Below are 16,262 nucleotides of genomic sequence, written 5' to 3' on the forward strand. Positions count from 1 at the left end.
TTGCCTGACACAAGGTGGCTACAAGCATCAAGTTTTTTTTTTTTAATGTAGAAAATGAGATTTGCCCATGCTTTAGTTTGGAGGGTGGGATGAGGGTATTTATTAGGGATCAGAGGAAGGTCAGCTTCAGTTCAAGGGAGAAAACCCCGCCCACAACCAAATCTAAATATTCATCTCCAGCACCTCGCTGTCCAGTGTTTTATTGTAAGAAGAATGACTGCCTGGATCGCTTCACTAGGGAGGCAAGTAAATTTCATTTGCCGCCACTTCACATTATTTATTGAGAGACTACGTGAAGGAGACCAGGTGTTTGCCTTTCTGATGTTGACCAGTGTCCTGAGAGAAAACGTTCCCAGCAAAGTCCAAGTTCCCCAGGAAGAAGGACGGCGTCAGAACGGATGCCAACTCTGAGTCCGCCTCTTACAGATCATGGTGTGAGCACATGGCCCGAGCCGAGCTGAGCCACGGGTAGCTGTCAGCTTGGTTCCAGATGCTGCCAGAATCGGGCTACACATTCAGAAGAGCAATGTCTTTGTTAAGACATCTCATCTTGTCAGAGGCTGGAGGAAGATTGGAAGGAGGATGTTCTTCCAGATGCCTGAGGTAGTTCATGAACTGACCCTCTGATGAAACACTATGTATATTCCTGTCTCCAATAATGACAATGGACGGAGCCAAGGATATCCTGGAGGGGACACAGCCACTGTACTCTGCAGCTCTTCCCAGCAAGGGGCGGAGTTCATTTCTTCCCCGCAGGTGGCTTCCCGTGGCCAGTAGAAGGGGATCGAAGTCATGGTGGACGAGTTCCCAAGCCTAGATCACAAGAGATCTGGCCTTGGCTGCCTTCATGCACTTGGAATGCTGCTGTCCCCACGGAAGGAAGGCCAGACTCGAGAACTTAGTGATGAGAGGCCCACAGAGAGAAAGGCCCAAGTGACAGCCAGCCCCAGGGCACCAGACTTAGGAAATGAGGCCGTCTTAGACCCTCCAGGCCCAGCCCCAACTGAAGAGCTGTCTTGCTGAGCCCTGCTCAACCGGGAGAATGAGGAACACAACACGGTGGCGGTTTTAAGCCAATAAGAGTAGGGATGATTTGCTACGTGGCAATTGATCATTGATACCCATCCCCGCACTGAAGATGAAGAAACCAGCCTCAGACAGGTCAAATAACTTGCCAGAGTAGAACGGGCCCCTCGGCTTCCCAAGGCTATCATTGCTACTGAAGGTGCAGCCTCCCACTAATGGGTTTGAACTTTCGGCCTTGCATGTAGCACCCAAGCACTTAACGACTTCACCATCAGGACTCCGTAAATAAGTTCAAACCAATAAAACCAAACTCACTGCCATCAAGTCGATGCCAACTCCTGGAGACCCTGTGGGACAGGGTCCTGCTGCCCTTGCAGGTTTCAGAGGCTGAAATGCTTTACGGGCATGGAAAGCCCTATCATTCTCCCGCGGAGCAGCAGTGGTTTTGAACTTACAGTTCGTAGCTCAACGTGTAGCGGCTCCTGGTATGTAAATAAGCCACAGCTGAGGGCAAACACAGCCAATACCATCAGCCCCAGATGGGTGTAAGCCTTCCTGGGAACACCACACTCAGTAGTGCGGTTGTCGGCAGGCAGACAGCCGTCTGGCAGAGGCACGTTATCTCAGTTGTCGTTGGGCAAATTGCTTTTATCTTTGAGCTTTGGAGAGCTCCTGGGAAATTGGGGAGGATAACAAGGAGCAGGCTCTGCAGAGTGGGTGGTGCACGCATCACGCCGTCATCACAGGATGGAAGCCTGGTCAGGGCCTTCAGTACAGAGAGCAGTGTCGATCATCACAGACCATGGTGCCCGCTAGCTGACTAGGGACGGGCTAACTGTTCATCCCAGGCACTGTGTCGCCGCAGAGCTGTGCACGGCTGGGCTGCTGCCGCTGCCTCTAGCTGCCTGGCTTTGGGTTTCTCCCTCATGCGGCTCAATTGCTGACAGAAGGCAGTGAGCTGGGTGCTCGGTGGTCCAAGGGCTTCGGAGGCGAGTGATTGACAGGGGTTGCCCCCCTGGGCCCAGGCAAACCAGATGGAGTTTATTTTTGAAATCTGCTTCAGTCTGTGAGCTCAGATATGACATGCCCTTAATTCAGTTTGCCTCTGGGGAGTCTCCGGCTCCCTCGGTGGGGTGCCCATTAATACGGTTTGCTTCTCCAACTTGTAGTTGGCTTGATTTGCTTTTGCGGGAATTCTTTTGGAGATGGTAGGCTAGGAATAACAGAAAGCAGGACTCGAAAAGAATGGCTTAGCTAAAAGCCGCGCTCAACAGCGACGGGTGATTTTCACCCACGTTGCCTTTCTAGAGGCACTGCCGTCTTGGAGTGTGGATTATTGTATATTTGAGAAATCCATCCGACATAGGTGAGAGCTCTACCAGGTAGTCTCAAATCCAAGTGAAGTCAAGAGTCTCAGGGTTGGGAGGGGGAGGGCGGTGTGTGTGTGTGTGTGTGTGTGTGTGTGTGTCTGTCTGTGTGTCTGTGTGTGTGTACACATTATTAAGGGTTTTCTACAAATGGTTTGTCAGCCTGTGGGGTTTGATTTTTCTGTGAACCAGTCCTATCTAGAGTTTACTGGAAGGGACTCCTGGGTCATTCTTTCTTACATAAACCATTCCTTGTAAGAAGTGAAAGGAATTTGTACCTAGCCACAACTTCACAAGTGTCACCTTCTTCTTTACGCCAACCAATTCGCTGTCATCGCGTTGGCACTGACTCACAGTGACCCTGTAGGACAGTGGAGAACTGACCCTTTGGCTTTCCGAGGCTGTAAATCTTTACTAGAGCAGACAGAAAAGGGCTGGTGGTTTTGAACGGCTGACCTTTTGTTTAGCAGGCACCGGAGCCCCTTCCCTTCTTTACAGTCTAGACCAGGGGTCCTCAAACTACGTCCCACGGGCCATATGGGGCCCGCCGAGGACATTTATCCAGCCCGCCGGGTGTTTTTGCCCGTTTGTTTTTTTACTTCAAAATAAGAGATGTGCGGTGGGGTCGGTGCTCTGGGAGCTGTCGGAGTGTGAGAGCAGGACGGGAACCTGGTGGCACTATGTCTTTCTGCAGCTTCTCCGGGGACGAGGTTTTCCAGAGTCACTTTGAACCCGCTGTCTGCATGTGTGCCAAGTGCAGCTACGAGCTGTTCTCCGGGCGCTCCAAGTACGAGCGCTCATCGCCGTGGCCAGCCTTCACGGAGACCATCCACCATGACAGCGTGGCCAAGCGGCCCGAGCCCGAGCGCAATCAGCCTGGTGCCTTTAAGGTGTCCTGTGGTAAATGCGGCCACGGGCTTGGCCGCGAGTTCCTCGATGGCCCCAAGCGGGGCAGTCCCGCATATGAATATTCAGCAGCTCCCTGAAGTTCATCCCTAAAGGCAAGACATCTGCCTCCCAGGGGAAGTAAGTGGGCAACCCAACCCCAAGCAGCCACAGGCATTGGTCACCCCCCTTTAGAACTGCAGCCTACTGACCTTCAGGCAGAGAGGGCTGGATCGGGCGTGCGGTGTTTCCTGACGACCCTACCCCCTGTGTCTGATGGGGCCCAGGGCTGGTTCATCTTGGCCTCCAAGGCTCTAGGCTGGCACTCTGGTCTTAGGGTGTCTGTGTCTTGAAAGACATAACACCCTTGGCTTCTCTCCTCAGCTTGGTAGCCCCTCCCTGCCTGTCTAGTCTCACCCCTGTGAGTCCCAATTCCCAAAGGGACTCCAGCCCTCACCAGGGCCTGTGCTGACCCCCTAAGTTGTGTAAGCAGATGCAACCACTGAAAGGTCATGTCCCAGTCAGTGGCTCCAGCATGGTCACCGCATGAATCGCTCTGGTCAAATCTTTCCAGGCTCGCCAGGGCGCTGATGGTCTGTGACCTGCTGGGACATGCAGGTCATGGCACAACCCCTGAGCCCCAGGTCTCCATCTGTGTGGGAGAGCAGCCACTGATCCACGGTCTTCCTACCAGTCCCCGGTGGGGCTTGGGAGGTCTTGTCCCACAGTCTGTACCTGCCAAGTCTGCCCCAGGAGAGTCTGTCCAGAGCTCCTGGTGGCAGCCTCACCCTCTCCCGCCACACCCTCTCCAACTTTCTGAACTGATCGGCTGGAAACTAATAAAGCAAGGAGGCCCAGCAGGCCGCTGTGTCCATGACTAGGTCTGTCTCCACCCTTAAAAATGTGCAGTGTGCATCGAAAATTGTTCATAGTTTTGTTTTTTTAAAACTATACTCCGGCCCTCCAACAGTCTGAGGGACAATGAACAGGCCCCCTGTTTAGAAAGTTTGAGGACCCCTGGCCTAGACAACCAAAGCCTTCTTCCCAAGTTCCCCGTGAGGTACAATTCACTGGATTCCATTAGAAATTAGAGAAACCACAGTATCTGGATGATTCTGATTTCTTCCTGTCCGTGCATACATTCCCACTTGCTCACAGAACAAGGGCATCTCTTTTCCACAGAAGCAATAGTGCCTGAGAATGAAGCTTCGAGGGGTGGTCCACACGGACCACGGCCCGGCAGTGCCGTCTTAGAACTTGCGCTGAATTCCCAAGATGAGACTGGTTTAGGGGGCTCAGAGTCTCCCCAGCACTCTTGACCATTTGAACCTGCATTGTTGACATCCGGTGACGGCACAGCTGCTCCGTAGACAGTTGGCTACAGCCTCCCAAACCTCACCGTGTAAGTTTCTCCCTTCTCCCCACAAAGAGACCATAAACACAGTGTGTGAAATTGCCCTGCCCCCGTGCCCAGGGCTCCGAGTTCCATCTGGTTGTCCTTGCCCCCAGGATGACTGTCACTTGCTTCCGCTCTAACCACAGTAGCCATGGAACGAGGGAGAGTCCCCCCTCCTAACACCTGGGGCACTGCCGGGACCATGGCGATCCCCAAAGCCCTCCCAGTTTGCACTCATTCCCGCCGCTGGAGGCCTTCGGGGAAGTGCGGGCCAAAGTCTTATCAGCATTTATTTGGCCACCATGGTCGTCCGCTGGAAGCAGCTCTTTCTCACACGCTGACATGGTTATCAGGTGTGTGCCTGACGTCCCATTAGCGCGTGTAACGAACTGTGTGAGGTGTCAGCTGGTGTTGCCATTGTTTTCCATGCTAACTTAAGTGGCTTGGTCCTTGCAGCTCTGAACTGCTGGTACTCTTACCTGGTGACAGTCTCCCCTGCTCCTGCCTGTTGTACGTGTGACCAGAAAGTCTCTGCTGACACCTGGGAAGCCGAACTCTTCCTTTTATTCAGCAAATCGGCTTCTGTTCCCATTGTAGTTTGCCAGGAGCTCTGCCAGCCCCTCAAGACCCATCAGTGGTCTAAACTTCAGATCAATGGCCGCTCTTTTATTGATACAAGCCTCTACCCAGAGCACTGTTTCCAACCCACATTTCTTCTGTTCCTCCAGAATCAACCTTCTGTCTCTCTCCCCTCCTCTTCTCACTGCCACATGCCTCTATTACTGGATCCCTCTGGTCCTTGGATCCATTTCCCCAGCCCTCTCCTGCCTGCCTGCTCAAAAATCTTACCGTTTTTCTTATTTCAAACCCCGATAAATCTCAATCTCTCTATTTGGTGTTTTAAGGTCTAGGAGTGCGTTCACACTCACCGTCTGTAGGTCGTACAGAAATGTAACTTGCTTGGGGTCATCTCCACCTCAAGCCGTCATCCCTTGCTGTTGCTCCCGTCACCTGAAATACCTGCAATGCCCTACTCCATCTGTCCACTCAAATCCCATGCGCTCCAACCCCTCCCGACCTCACCTCGCTGTCCTGTACTGTCCAGCACACATCACCTGGTCTTGTTGGCTATTTCCTTCTGAGATGAGCGCCCTCTCCCTGGCTTGGTTGCAATCCCTTGGCTCCAGTGGCAATACAACAATCAGAAGAGATGAGCAGATAAGGAAGAGCAGCCAACGCCCTCCTGGCGCAGGCCCAGGAAGCAGCCAGAGCTATGCTCCTTCGGGGTTGTCTCCTCGACAGAGTTTGCAGCCCATTTCTCCCTGCCGTTCCACACTGGGTCTGCAGGGCAGCTTCCCCTTTCTTGGCCTGAGGGAACCATTAAAGGCAGGTTGCACCGATCCTGGCTACCAGGCACCATGTGAAAGTTTTTCTCCTGGTCAGAGGTCCCCAGATGCCCTGTTTCCATTGTCTTTGCATTGAGGTATTGTCCCAAGTGCCTTGCTTCCTCTGCTGTGAGTGGAAAGTGTGATGATATTTCAATCATCACAAGTGCTTGTGTCAGCAGTCCATAGAACTCAGTTCTAAATAGGTCAGGCCAGGGACAGTAGGATTCTTCTTCAGTCTGCCTTACTCAATGTCCAACTTTCACATGCGTTTAGGAGGTGATTGACAATATCCTGGCCTGGGTCCATTGAACCTTAGTGCTCAAAGCAACAGCCTTGTGTTTGAAGGCATTAAAGGAGGTCTTGTGTAGCACGTTTACCCAATGCAATGCGTCAGTTGATCTCTTGACTGTTGCTTCCATGAGTATTGACTAGATCCAAGCAAGACAAAATCTTTGACAAGTTCTATCTTTTCTTCATTTGTCATGTTACCTATTGGTCCAGATGTGAGGATTTGGGTTTTGTTTACATTGAGTTATAATCCACACCAAAGGCTGTGCTCCTTGATCTTGTTCCACAAGTGCTTCAAGTCCTCCTCACTTTCATCAACCAAGGCATGTCATCAGAGTATCCCAGGTGGTTAATAAGCCTCCCTCCCATCCTGATACCGTGTTCTTCTTCTCATGGTCCAGCTTCCAGCGTGGAAATACAGATGGAATAAGTGCGATGAGAGGACGCAACCCTGACACATACCATTCCTCCTGCCGATCCTCAAGAATACACGGGAACTCTGCTTATAGAAATGGAGCCCTGGAGTTCAGTGGGCTATGCACTGGGCTGCTAACCACAAGGGCAGCAGTTTAAAACCCCTCGCCATTCCAAGGGAAAAAGATGAGGCTTTCCACTGCCATCATTACAGTCTTGGAAACCCATGGAAGCGAGTCAACTCTGTCCTAAAGGGTTGTCGTGCATCAGAATCAACTCAGTGGCAGTGAATTTGTTGTTGTGTGTTATTGTTGGAAGGAAAGTAGTGCTGCTGGTGATAACACACGCTGGTCTCCAGACATTCGTGTTCAATGTGTCAAATCCATTTCTTTTTTTGCCTTACTACATTTATTTTCACACAGGCCAGGAGACCAGAAGCTCAGGTTCCGAGAACAGTTTTAGGGGGGACTTTCTCTCTGTCAGCTCAGGGGAGAGGTCCTTGTGGCTTCAGCTGCTGGATCCTGGGAGCTCTCCCGGAGCTTGGCATGGATGGCTTTGCATCCTTTCCTGAGATGGCCTCTGGATGCTGTCAGTTTGTCCTACTCAGGGCTTGCTTGTTGCTGTGATGCCATGGCACTGGTATTTCAAGGGTTACCCTGGGTGGACAGATTTCAGCAGTTTCTAGACTAACTCTGGGGAGAAAGACCCGACTAGCTCCTTTCTGACAGTTTGGCCTAGTGGGAACCTGCTTTAGTAGCGCATAAAATATTTAGGCAAGAAAAGGGGAAGGAAAAAAAACCCTCCTGTGGCGTAAAAGAAATGTGGTTTTTATTTTTATCTTGTGTTGTGTCACTTCTCAACTTTCTGGCTGGCCGGGAACTGGAGAGGCAGGCTTTCCAGCGCCTGGGTCATTTCACGAGTCGTGTTGGGAATGCTGGCTGGCCGATGAGTACTGGGCCAGTGAGTTGATTGGGGGGATCAGATCATTCGCTCACCCTGGGATCCTTGCTATGTTGGAAGAACACGGAGTACTTGGAGGTATGTAAAAAGGCAGGCCTCCCAAGGCTCTGCTTCCCTTGGGGGTTTGTGGTGTTTCTTAAACAATGTTGAAGCCGTCGACTCAAAGACACCCCTTTGGACACATGGAATGGAAGAGTCTGCTCACTGCAACCAAGCATGTGATTACAAATATTGTGTTCAAGAGCGTCACTATCGTAGGCATTCAAGAAATACGTTACAGGGAGATGCCGTCTTAAAATGAGACAACGTCTGAGTTGTTTGGGAAGCGGCTCCACAGGAGTAGCAGTGTGTGTATGGTTGGTGGATCAATCCTTGAAAAAGAGAAGGTTCTAGAACAATGGGAAGGTGGGAACGTAAGGTCATTGTCTTTTGCTTCGTGTACTATTTTTTTCCCTTGTTGCCTGTTTATCCCACGATTCTCATCTTTTGTTCCGGTTTTGTGGCAGAAACCATAGCTTAAGCCAGTTTTTCCAGAGAATGCCAAAAGTCACGTCACTGTTTTTGAAGCGCTTGACGCAGCCATATTGGAATATGCCTTCCTCACAGTAGCTCGGGGACTGTGGGCTTGTGGAAACCTCCTTGGCCGTTCAGAGCTGGAAGAAGTGCCCCCTTGGGAGGCGCACTGGCATGTTCTGATGGCCATACTGCTTGCCACTTCTGTAGATGAAAATTATCAACTTAGAGTGAAGTTCAAAGGGGGGGGGGGGGGGAATTATCCGTGAAGCAGTGGTGTAGCCCAGTCTGAATCACAGCAGGATGGAAAGGCACCTTGGACAGTAACAAGCTTATGAATAGCAAGTCCCAGAATACAAGGGGGCTTTAAAAAGTTCATGGAAAAATCCTATTAGCCTTTAATTCCTCAATCCCTTAGTGAGAATTTGTGTACTCCCCAGATACACTGAACCAGAATCCAAATTCTAACAAAGTCCTCAGATGATTCTTACACAGCTGAAGTTGATCATGATTAGTTTTGTCGAGTCAGTCCTGACTCACAGCCAACCCTGTGGAAGACAGAACAAAGCACTGCCCGGTCCTGCGCCCTCACAGTGGTCCCTGTGTTTCAGCCCATTGTTGCAGGCGCGGTGTCAGGCCGTCTCATTGAGAGCCTTCCCCTTTTTACTGACGCTCAGTTTTTACCACACATGAGGTCCTATTATGTAGAGATGATGGTTCTTATTATGGATACATGAGTCTTATGTCTTTGTGAATCTCACGCATGCACGAGTCTCATGTATATAAGAATCTCCTGTGTATCTTGTTAAAATGATAGATTTTGAGTTGGTGTATCTGGGGTGCAAATGCAAACTCTCAGCAAGGGACCAAACTGGAATGAATGGCTTCAAAATCTGGTTTATATTTTCCCAGTTTATCCAGAACCCAGAGACCGTTAAGGAATCAAAACATAAATTCTGACCCAAGGAAGGGTGGGAATGTGAAACAGAATTTATAAGTCTTGCAGAATACAGTTGTATTAGACCTGTTAAGACCATAAGAATCTCCAACTCTATTGCTTAAAAGCAAATCTTTACGCCATAGACCAAAATTAGCTCCTGAAATCGTATTTAAACAAGGTAAAGGATGTTTGGTGTGAGCATTCCAGTCTTGGAAAGCATGACCTATTTGAGTTCAAATTGTCCACCTTCACTCCGAAGCACAGAGGAGATGTTTAGTGGCAGTGAGTCTCTGTCGCCGGTGGTAAAACAGTTTAAACAGAAATCATGGGAAGGGTGACAAAATGTGAAACAGTGTTAATGAATTGTCTATGTGGAAGCTGGTGCATGAGTGTATGTTCTGCTATGTATCTTGTCACAAAAATGTTCAACGCTCCGTAGGCCACAATGAACAGCAACTCTCGGGTGCTGCTTCAGCTCACCATGACCTTCCTCACCAGTTTGGCCCCGCCATTGTGGGTGGGGCCTTCTTCTTTGAGTTCCTGATGCCTCTTCCCTGCAGGTGGATCTCAGCCACCATCTTAACTTATCAAGGACCATAAACATGGGAAAGTCAGAAGAGAGAATGGTCCAAGACCAGATGTTCTTGGCCCATCCACACCCATTGAGGTAGAAAGTCTGGTACTGAAACCCAATATGCTGTGTTTCATCAAGTCCTCTGAGTGAGCTTGGTACACAATCATGTTTGAGACCCACTAAGTCAGTCGTAGACTATATATGAGGGGGTATCCCCCCAAAATTGATTTTTTAATGTATTTTTTTTTAAAGCCTATCACCTTCAAAGTACTCTCCATTACACTTAATACGTCCATCAAACCTGCGATTCCATTCTTGGAAACATTTCTCAAACGCATCTGTTTGGATGGCTGACAGCAGCTCCCTCGTTGAATCACTGTCCTTTCACGTCCCTCTTCATTCACAGAAGCCTCATGGAATGAAGTCAAGGGAGTAAAGTGTGGGGGGCAAGAGAGGCATGCTTTTTTTTTGCTCAAAACTGGCACATCAAGGTGACTGTGTGAGCAGGTGCATTGTCATGGTGCCAAAAACAGTCCCCCATTTGCCACAAATCAGGTCTTTTTTGTCACACATTTATGCAGTCTTTTCAGAACCTCTAAATAGAAAGCTTGACGAACAGTCTGACCTGGTGGAACAAACTCCCAATGCACTGCTCCATCACATCCAAAAAAAGAGAGCATCGTCTTGATCTTTGATTTCACTTGATGAGATTTTGTGGGGCAAGGTGATGATGGCATCTTCCACTGGCTTGACTGATGTTTGCTTTCAGGGTCTTAAGAATAGCACCATGTCTTTTCACCAGTAATGACTTTGGGAAAAAACCCTGGTAGTTTCGGAGCTGTTCTTTCAAAGCGCGCAGCATGTTTCCACTCGGTACTCTTTTTGCTGGCCAGTCGGAACCCAAGGCACAAACTTCACTGCGACCCTTCTCATGTTCAAATCTTCTGTTAAAATGCGCTGAACAGAGCTGCAAGATCATCCAGATAACTCCCCCAACTGTCCAATGGGCTATTGTCATCAGTCTTCAAACACAAGTGCACAAATTTTGTGGACATTTTCATCCAGCGGGGAAGTTGTCAGACGTCCAAAAGGAGGTTTGTCACCATTCAACATTTCACCTTTTGTGAAACGAGAAAACCACTCGCACGCTTGAGTTTTTCCCATTGCGCTGTGTTCAACGTCACAGCAGTTTCTGCAGAATTTTTCCCTAGCAGGAAACACAGTTTCACAGCCCCACGCTGTTCTCTTAAATTGGCCACCACAAAAAAAAAAAAAAAAAAAAAAAAAACCAAAAAAACAAAACACGGTTCAAACGAAACTGCTTTTACAAAAAAATTCACTGTGACCAGAGAGAAACTTCCCAGGCGATGCCACTGGGTGCACTAAGTCAGAGTGACTTCCTCAACGCTCACGTAGCAGGAAAAGTGTGTGTGTGCTATGAAAGCTCTGCCCATCAGAGCTTTTCCATTTTGGGTGGGTAGGTCCCCCCTCATATTTTGAAGATATTGTAGAGAAACGTCTGTACAATATGAATTTCTGTGGGTAAAGTGTCATCAATTCCATTCCCACCCATAGCAAACATTAAAATGAGACACTGACAGGTCCTGTGCCCCCCTCACAACTCTCTTTATATTTGAGCCCATGGTTAAGCCACTGGGTTAATCCATCCCATTGAGAGTCGTCGTCTTTTTTTGTTGCCCCTCAACTTTAACAAATCCTATTCCAGGGACTGGTCCTGCCTGGAAACATGTCCAAAAATACGTGCGATGAATACCATCGGGTAGATACAGGAGGAATTAGAGAATTAGAAAAGCAGCATGCAAGGGTAAGGAGCGTAGATGTTTTCACACCATGCGGCCAAGAGTAGGTATTTGTAGAACTTTCTGGAAAATGATTTAGCAATGAAAGTTCTGGGGAAAAGTGCATACCTACCCTTGAGCCCATGAATCGATAATCAAGATGCATGTAAAAGATGTCCATCAATGGATTAACATAGAACTGGAGCTGTTCAATGTACGTGAAAAGAGGAAAAGTTAAACCAGGGTTACGCTGTCGATGAACTATCAAGTAACCAACAAACGTCATGTAGTCACAGAATATCTCATGACTGAAAATACTTACAATACTTAAAGCTAAATACATAGCTTAAACACTATAATTTTGTGGTTTGATGTGTGTACATGCATTATACAATAAAATGTAAGCAGTGTTTATTATATAAATAGTTAGATTGTGTGAAATGTATCTTTTATTTATGCTGTAAGTTTTCTTTAACATTTAATATCGTATTTTTTTATTTTGGAAAAAAACAAGTCTTAAGGTTTTTTTACCTCAAGCACCATCCACTAAGTCCAATGAACTTGCTCTTTTGAAAACAGGCTTTCTTCACATCTTAGTTTCCTGTAGTCTTTTCTCTGTACTAAAACTAACTAACCCCAGAAGTGGAGATCTGGTGGCCTGATGCGCATCTTGGCTTGACTGTTGAGGAAAGGGCAGTGAGAATACCCAGTTCCTGTTTCAATACTCTAGTGTTTCACCTGCCAGGTTGTTGTTAAAGAAGTGCTGGTGGTACAGTGGGTTAAACCGCTGGCTGGTAACCCAAAGGTTGGCAGTTCAAACCCACCTGCGGCTCTGTGGAAAATAGTTGAGGCAGGCTGCTTCCATGAAGATCTCCAGCCTCAGAAACTCTAGGGGGCAGTTAGTTCTGCTCTGGCCTTGGAAGGTCACGCTGCTTTGGAATTGACTCGACGGCAGTGGAATTGGTTTGGGCAGTGGTGTTGGGTGCTATCGGGTTGGTTTTTGACTCATAGTGAACCCAGATGACAGAGCAGCCCCATAGGGTTTCCTAGGGTGTCATCTGAAGGACACCTGGTGGATTGCACCCTCGGCTGCTTACTAAAAGGTCAATGGTTGGAACCCAGCGGCGGCTCCCAGGGAGAAAATTGAGGCTTTCTGCTCCCGTCAAGATTCACACCTTCAAAAGCCCGTAAGTACTATGGAGTCCAATAGAGTCACTTTGAGTCAAAATCCACTCCAGGGCAGTGAGTTTGGTTTCAGTGTGGAATCTCCATGACTGTAGATCAACAGGTCTTTCTCCCACAAACTAGCAGCCGAGCCTGGAACCGCCAGGGTTCATTCTCCTTTGGTAGACAGAGCAGAGAAATCCATAATTGGGGAGATATGCCCGAGATGCGGGGGTGGAGAACGGGAACAGACTCTGGAGAAGAGACCTTGGACCCAGCATTGATTGCGAAGGCCTGTGCCGTTCCCGAAATCCTGTTGGAATTTCCTGCTGACCCCTGAGTTGGGGAAAGAAGAAAGAAAAAGGCTTCTTTTTCCATGGAAGGATGTGTTAACCTCCAGACTCAGCCACAGCCCTCATGGGTGCAGTTTTTAAACTGTCACTGCAATCAGGACCCAGTGAAATGTGTATGGCGCGGAGAGGGGGGGCGGAGGAGGGCATGGTGTTGAAATTGTGAAATAAGTACCCAATCACAGTTCTGATCCATAGTCAAGTCAAGTTGGGGATTTTCATATGTGTCATGCTTTTCAGAACTTGGCTCTTCATTTTCAGCTCCATAAAATTCTTGTTAGCTCAAAATCATCAGCTCGGCTCGGGGGCAGCAATAGCTGAAGCATGAGTGTAAGCTGCAGGATAGAGTGCTGTTGGCAGCCAGGGGTGCCACTCCCACTTTGGACCGTAGGGTCTGCACTTCTGGCTGGGGGAGAATGAGAGATGAATTGAGTAACCAGAGAAGCTGAGCCTTCCGAAGCCTTGTTCCAAGACATAGCTCTACAGACCTTTTGTCATGATAAAAGCCAACAGGAATCTATTCGCTTCCTAAAAAAAAAAAAATCATTATTTCAACAAAATATCTAACCGTGTGCATGGTTCCAGTGCAGAGGCATGATGCCAAGTTATGTTCGTTTATATTTAGTGTGGCACGCCCTAAAGGCTTGGAAGGAACGTTTATCAGAGGAGGAAATGATGGGGAGAATGATACCCATGTGTGCAACCAGCTGGAGACAACTCAGAGTCACTATAGAAACTGGACGCATACATGGTTCTGGAGGATGCTAGCCCCATCAGGAAATGTGGATTCAAACATTACAGTCTGTCTTACTTCTCCTGTGGCTTTTGTCAGCTACTTGGCTTCTCTCGGTTTTGCGTGTGTCAAATGGGAGCATGTTGCCCCTCTCCTGTCATGTATGAATGCCCAGACATTCGTCATCTAAGTTCACATTGTAAAGAAGTCACTGGGCCAGAGTTCTAGCAGATGGTCTTGCTTAAAGTCAGCCCTTGGTTCATTTTCAAAGCAAGCAGGTAAATATAGCATGGGTTGATGTGTTGGCCCAAGTAGACTAGAGCAACAAATCCAGAGACACTCATATGTGTAAGAGAGAACTTCATATCAAAGAGCAATTGTATATTAAGAAACATCCCAGCCTAGTCCAGATCAAGTCCTTAAGTCTGATATTAGCCCATATGTCCAATACCAGTCCATAAATTCCTCTTTAAACTCACACAGCCATGCAATGACGCCGGATGAAGGAAGATCACAGGCCAGTAGGTGGAAAGTCTTGTTAATCCAGTGGCAGTGGAAGCATCTCAGCACTGACATGGGTCTCCATGTGGCTCTTCCAGCTCCAGGGCTCTGGCTCCGCCAATGTGTCTCCATGTGGCTTGTCAACAGGAATTTGAAGCAGAGAGTGTGTGTCCCACTTCCAGAGAGGAAGATAGGAGTTCCCAGAATCCTCAGGAGAAGGCCATGCCCACACAGAGACCTCATTGGCTGTGACCTAATTGACAGGTTAGACTCCACCCCTTTGTTCAACTTGACAGGAGAGTATGTAACTTCCACAGTTGAATTCAACTTACTTTTAGCAAACTCATCTGTGCCTAAGGACCCCTGTGTATATTTGACATCTGCTAAGACACTATTAGAAGGAAACACTGCCCCATCCTCTGCCATCCTCGGATTGTCACCCTGTCTGAACCCATGGTGTCATTGCATCTCATGGAGGTTCTTCCTCTATTTTTTTTCTGGCTCTTCACCTAACTTATCATGGTGTATTTTCCCAAGGCTGGTTCTTCCAGATAACATGTCCAAAGCACACGAGAGGAGGTCCCACACTCACCACCCTTGCTTCTAAGGAGCATTCCCACTCTGCTGTAAAGGTTACAAGCTCGGGAACCCTGTAGGACAATTGTTATCTGTCACGTAGAATCATTGAGAGTCAGCATCTACTCATCAGCAAGCAACAAGAAGCTTGGCAAATGGTTTGATTCCTGCACATGATGGAACGTTCAGTCTTAGGAAGAGGCAAGTGCTTTCCCTATAGCTGCCCTGGTAGCATAGTGGGTTAGACACTGGGCTAGTAACCACAGATCAGGAGTTCAAACCTACCAGCTGCTCTGCAGAAGAAATATGAGGCTTTCTGCTCCCATAAAGTTGTACAGCTTTGGAAACCCACAGGGACAATGCTATCCTGCCCTGTATGGTTGCTTTGAATCCAAATTGGCTTGATGGTGGCAGTGAGTGAGGGCTGAGTGCCATTTCTCCTGGATGTGACATCCAGAGCCCTGTGTTTTAGGTAAAAATTGATCAATTGCTGTGTTACTTTTAAATTGACACATGGAAAGGTGTTTTTCTAGATGTTTACATTTTTCTATGATCTGAAAGCCTTAAGACAATCCCCAAACATAGAGCAAGTATTTGAATCTAAGGGAATTTTAATACCAAAGCCAAAAAAAAAGAGATGAGCTCTCTTAAATCATATTTGGTCTAAAAGAAGATCTGGCAGCTACAGGTATCATGAAGGAGATGCCAGGTGTGTGGTGGAGGAGGTGTGGAGCACACCTGGTGACACTGTCAGAGGGGAAGACACCATTAAGGACATGTATTATTTTTAGTTCATTACCCCGGGAGTTAGTTATCAGGAGTCCTGGTGGCACTGTACAATATGTGTGGGTTTCTACCCACAAAACCAACAGTTCAGACCCACCAGTCACTGGAAGGGACAAAGCTGAAGCTGTCTGCTTCCATAAAGATTTATAATCTCAAAATCAATGGAGAGAAGGGCGTAGGATGCCTAGTGGGGCTCAATCAAGGGCAAGATAGCAGCGAGGAATTACTAAACCTGAATTTAGGCCAATTCAGGACAAGAGGAAAGTAAAAGGAAATAGAGGAAAGAACCAGTAGGCAAAGGACATTTATAGAGGTCTAAATACAGGCATGCATGTGCATATGTAAATATATTTATATAGAGCAAGAGAGGAATAGAACTATGTACTCATATCTATATGTTAAGAATTAAGGTTGCAGATGGACATTGGGCTTTGACTCAAGTTACTCCCTCAACACAAGAATATTTTGTTCTAATAATTCGACATTCTGTGATGCTCACCTTCCCAACACGATCACTGAAGACAAAGCGGGTGCATATGCAAATATGGTAAAGAAAGCTGATGGTGTCTGACTATCAAAAGATATAGCATCTGGGGTCTTAA

The 16,262-nt window shown here is 47.9% G+C and overlaps 1 protein-coding gene and 1 pseudogene across 2 annotated transcripts in view; both read left to right on the forward strand.

Moving 5' to 3' along the window:
* The window catches only part of CCBE1 (collagen and calcium binding EGF domains 1), a 207,113-nt gene that overhangs the window by 115,556 nt on the left and 75,295 nt on the right, over nucleotides 1-16,262 (forward strand). The window lies entirely within an intron of this gene.
* Nucleotides 3,074-3,661, forward strand: LOC142427994 (methionine-R-sulfoxide reductase B1 pseudogene; annotated as a pseudogene).

The sequence above is a fragment of the Tenrec ecaudatus genome, chromosome 15 (genome assembly GCF_050624435.1).
Source record: "Tenrec ecaudatus isolate mTenEca1 chromosome 15, mTenEca1.hap1, whole genome shotgun sequence".
NCBI lineage: Eukaryota > Metazoa > Chordata > Mammalia > Afrosoricida > Tenrecidae > Tenrec > Tenrec ecaudatus.